Source organism: Portunus trituberculatus, chromosome 23 (assembly GCF_017591435.1).
Source record: "Portunus trituberculatus isolate SZX2019 chromosome 23, ASM1759143v1, whole genome shotgun sequence".
Taxonomy (NCBI): Eukaryota; Metazoa; Arthropoda; class Malacostraca; order Decapoda; family Portunidae; genus Portunus; species Portunus trituberculatus.
In genome coordinates this window covers 12,398,320-12,403,319 of record NC_059277.1, presented here as the reverse complement: position 1 = coordinate 12,403,319, position 5,000 = coordinate 12,398,320, and the positions used below count along the sequence as shown (strand labels likewise).

The 5,000-nt window shown below is 44.4% G+C and overlaps 1 protein-coding gene and 1 pseudogene across 2 annotated transcripts in view; one reads left to right on the top strand and one right to left on the bottom strand.

The window, feature by feature from the left end:
• The window catches only part of LOC123507810 (innexin inx2-like), a 79,016-nt gene that overhangs the window by 100 nt on the left and 73,916 nt on the right, over nt 1-5,000 (top strand). The window contains exon 1 of one of the 2 annotated variants that reach the window (XM_045261019.1): nt 1-83. This exon is cut by the window's left edge and continues 100 nt beyond it. The gene's annotated coding sequence lies outside the window, so the exon portion shown is untranslated. Of the gene's footprint in view, nt 84-3,434; nt 4,282-5,000 lie in introns of those variants that run through there. The other variant, XM_045261016.1, reaches the window with a different exon arrangement.
• Nucleotides 1-5,000, bottom strand: part of LOC123507720 — a 70,260-nt pseudogene that overhangs the window by 2,529 nt on the left and 62,731 nt on the right.

Genomic DNA, 5,000 nt, shown 5'->3' with positions numbered 1-5,000 from the left:
ACTGTGGGTGTGGCGTCAGTGGTGTGTTCTGGCGCTAAGTGGGCGAGGTTGTGTACACGGCTTGACTACGTGACTGTTGTAAGGTAAGCATGCATCTCTTTCACTGGTAAACGCTGGTACTGTGATTTGCTTCCTGGATCTTTTTATTTATTTATTCATGTGTGTGTGTGTGTGTGTGTGTGTGTGTGTGTGTGTGTGTGTGTGTGTGTGTGTTTAGGAATATAATAATGAAGAAAAAAATGGTTTCCGTTAAAATTTTCCTCCTACACGCTGGACGCTATGCTGAATATAAATGACTCAAACATCTAACAACGCATTTTCCCTAAGCTAATTTAAACTTAGCTAATTCAACCCAACCTTAGTAAATTTAACCTAAGCTAACGTGAATTTACCCAAACCTAACCTAACCAAATTGCCAAACCGATGCTAACCTAACCTAACCTAACCCAACCCATCTCAAAAACCTAACCTATCCACAAGACATGCAAACTTATGACTCTTCACCGACCTCTCTAGATGCTGTCAACTTGCAGAAAGAAGAGAGAAGAGGAAGAAAAAAAAAAGTTGATGATAATTGTAAAGGCGTGGTATTATTCCTAGCAAGTTTGAACACACCCAAGTCTTGCGTTAGACAGAGAATAGACTTAAAAAAAGGAATTATACACGATAAAGAAGAAGAAGAAGAAGAGAGAGAGAGAGAGAGAGAGAGAGAGAGAGAGAGAGAGAGAGAGAGAGAGAGAGAGAGAGACCAACAGAACCTTTATCAGAAACACGCCACATATGAGAAGAGGCTTGAAATCTTGCACTCCTGAGAAATTGAAATGACACAGGTAAGGAGTCAGAGGATGGACTTAAAAACACCGAATAATACACGAGAGAGAGAGAGAGAGAGAGAGAGAGAGAGAGAGAGAGAGAGAGAGAGAGAGAGAGAGACCAAAAAAACATTATCAGAAAAACGCCATAGATAAAATAAAAAATTAAAAAAACTTGAAATTCTGCAATATTACAAACAACACCTGGTAAATCGAAATAAAACATGTATAGGAGTCAGAAAATGGACTTACAACACTAAATGATACACAAGGAGAAAAAAAAATGAGAAAAAAAAACACTGAAAGACGCCACAAATTGGAAGACGTTTGAAATTTTACACAAGAACGAATCACACCTGGCAAACTCAAATGACGCAGGTAAAGGGTCAAGTAATCTGCATTTGTGTATACCCAGACCAATGTGTGGAGTGGGCGGTGGGGAAACATCAACCCTGCATTGACTTGTGTTTCTCTACCATCCACTCCAACCTGCATTCCTCACCTCTTCACTTCACGCTGGTAAATGAAGGTATGCTGCTATTACTACTACTACTATTATTATTACTACTACTATTATTACTACTACTACTACTACTACTACTACTACTACTACTACTACTATTACAACTACTACTACTACTACTACTACTACTACTACTACTACCACTACTACTACTACTACTACCACTACTACTACTACCACTACTACTACTACTACTACTACTACTACTACTATAGTCTGTCAACTCTAAAATGGCTCCTGGACTCCAAACATATTAATTGATAACGTAACTGATTTGCTGTGAATAATACTTGTTTTCTGTTGACCAGCGCACTTATAACAAGGACAGCTCACGGTTTGCCTCAAGATCTGACACCCACGCATTCCCCGGGACACCATTCAAACTGAAACCCATGAGCCATTTTAGAGTAGAGATTCAATAGCTGAGGTGACGAGGGATGGGCGGGGAGTGATATGAGCGGGGTTTGGGAGTAAGGGAGACGTGTGTGTGTGTGTGTGTGTGTGTGTGTGTGTGTGTGTGTGTGTGTGGGAGGGCAGGGATGAGAAGGGATATGGGGAGGGAATCGTACCGTGTTGGGGAGCATAAACTTAGCGTATCTGAGGGAGGGAATGAGGAGGGAGAGGGGAGAGGGGATGTATTCTGTGAAAGAGTCTGGGGTTGTGTTTTGTCGGAGTCGAGTGGGAAGGGTGAGGGGTTGGGGGGGTTGGGGGACACACACACACACACACACACACACACACACACACACACACACACACACACACACACACACACACACACGTCAGGTAGCTACTGTGTCACGGAACGGTTCACGCCAAGAGACAGACGGTGAATGACGCAATTTCTGGTTTACCTCGTCAGAAGAGGAGGAGGAGGAGGAGGAGGAGAAAGAGGAAGAAGAAGAAGAAGAAGAAGAAGAAGAAGAAGAAGAAGAAGAAGAAGAAGAAGAAGAAGAGGAGGAGGAGGAGGAGGAGGAGGAGGAGGAGGAGGAGGAGGAGGAGGAGGAGGAGAAGAAGAAGAAGAAGAAGAAGAAGAAGAAGAAGAAGAAGAAGAAGAAGAAGAAGAAGAAGAAGAAGAAGAAGAAGAAGAAGAAGAAGAAGAAGAGGAGGAGAAGAGGAGGAGGAGGAGGAGGAGGAGGAGGAGGAGGAGGAGGAGGAGGACGAGGAATGAGAAGAAGAAGAAGAAAAGAACAAGAACAAGAACAAGAACAAGAGCAAGAACAAGAACAAGAAGAACGAGAAGAAGAAAAAGAAAAAGAAGAATGAGGAGGAGGAGGAGGAGGAGGAGGAGGAGGAGGAGGTGGAGAAGGAGATTACTTAGAGGAAGACGAGAAGGGGACGTGGCATGCAAAAAAAAATCCCAGTCTTCCTTGAGGGTTTGGAGTGAGCAGTGTGAGTAAGCAGCGTTAACCCATTCAGTACCATGACGCGTTTCCATATTCATTCTGCTAACTATCTGGTGATTTTATGCACCTTCAGAAGCTTATGTGGGGGATTAAAATAGTGAAGACTGCCCATTAATCTTCTGACCTCCATAGACCCTTCGTAATGTCAATAAAATCGTCAAATCATACACAAGTCATGGTAAAAATGCCTCCCAGTACTGAGAGGGTTATGGTGATGGTGGCGAGTGGCGAGTGACGAGAGCAGCGCCTGATGGGGACTTCTGACGCTGCAGTTTTCGTGTTAGTGCGGTTAATGAACACCTGTAATAACTGCCCAGGTGGAGTGGCGGCGCGTTCCCTCACCCTCTGCTGGGGAAAATTCCGTTGAAGTGACAGAGAAAAGAAAGAGAAGAAAGACAGTTAATGAATTCACCTGCAGAGGAAAGCAAAGCGAAATACTTGACAATCTGATCCTACGCCACTGTTACTCCCCCCACCCTCCTCTCCCACTCCCTCATAACAGCTAAAGTGATACAGAAAAGAAAGAAAAAGTTAATTCACCTTCAGAGGAAAATAAACCAAAACACTTGACAATCTGATCGTACGCCACGGTTATCCCCCCTCTCCTCCCCATTCACTCATAAAACACTCCCGTCTCCCCAAACGCCCCACCACGTGTTCCTGTGCAGTGTTGGTGTGTTTGTGTGTTGCTGTGGTCGTGTCTCTTTCTCTCAGACGCTGCGGTACTTCCTCGTGTAAATGAAATTCGTATTCTCACCCACTTCTGTGCTTCACCTCCACTATTTCAAGGCTTTGTTTACATTTACACGAGTTTTTAAAGGTGATTTTGTGGTTCTACAGGCAGAGTGACAAGATTTTTACATTATTAACGAGAGAAACACTCTTGAAAATCCCGCTAGTCATCTCTATGGCCGTTGAAATAAAGTAAAGCGTCTCTCAATACGGGCCTGAAACAATTTGGCACCAACACGAATCTTTTCAGTACAGATGCGGCCGTAACACCTGGCAGGGCAGCGCGACACCTGTACAGCTCTAGGGGGAACACATGTTGAGTAAGGTGCGCGGGGAACTCAACTATCGGGTGAGTGTAGTGTGTGTGCATCTATGGCCCGCTGATCCTGTGTGCTGCGCCTCTGTGTGTCTGCGAGGGTCGTGTGACGCAATTCTGTAGCCGCACGTGACACAAACCGAAGGATATCACGAGGAGCGCCACTAAGAGAGATAAAACCGCGAGGGGGACTGACGTTTCCGCCCATCACACACACACACACACACACACACACACACACACACACACACACACACACTGCCAAGTACTGTACGCATGTTGAACATTCTACCTGCGATCTGAAGGAGCTACCACCACCACCATCACCACCACAGCCACCACCACCACCGCCATCTCTACTGACGGTGGTGACGCTGGTGGCCTTATCGTGGTGCGTGAGGGAAGGGCACAAAGGATCCAATCGCGTCACCGGCTGCCACAAGGGAATCGAAGAGTGATGGACGTGTGATCTAATTCCTCGTTGTCTCGTGGGTATGTGTTACTCTGTGTGTGTGTGTGTGTGTGTGTGTGTGTGTGTGTGTGTGTGTGTGTGTGTGTGTGTGTTTACTAAGCCTTGGTGTCGTGCTGTTTGTTTCAAGGTTATTTTCACTTTCTGGCATATCATTTCTAGTCTTCTTTTTGTTTTTGTTTTTCTTTTCTTCTCTTCTTCTTCTTCTTCTTCTTCTTCCATGTTGTTTATGTTAGGTTAGGCTGATATAATGTTTCTGTTACGTTAGTTTGATGTGACGCGTGTTTACTTCCCTAAGCTTCCGTGTTCTGTTCCGAGGTGCTTTTTATCCTCTTCTTCTCCTTTGACTATTTCTTCTTCTTCTTCTCTGTGTTGATATTCTTCTATTTTTCTTGGCTTTGCATCGTGTCTTGGCTTTGCATCGTGTCAGGTGTTGTTAAAGTGACGCGTGTAATAACTGTATTCTGTTCCGTGACTCTTTTAATTCTCTTTCCTTCTCATTTGACCATTTTTTTCTCCTTCTCTGTGTTAATATTCTTCTTGGCTTTGCGTCGTGTTAGGTGTTGTTAATGTGCGTGTGTTCACTTTGCTAAGCTTCCGTGTTCTGTTCCGAGGCGTTTTTTTTTATTCTCCGTCTCCTTACTTGACTCTGTTCTTTCTTCTTCTTCCTATTTCATCTTGGTGTCCCGCTAGGTTAGGTTGGGACAAGTTTGATGGGGGTATTTCACGGCTGTTATTATTT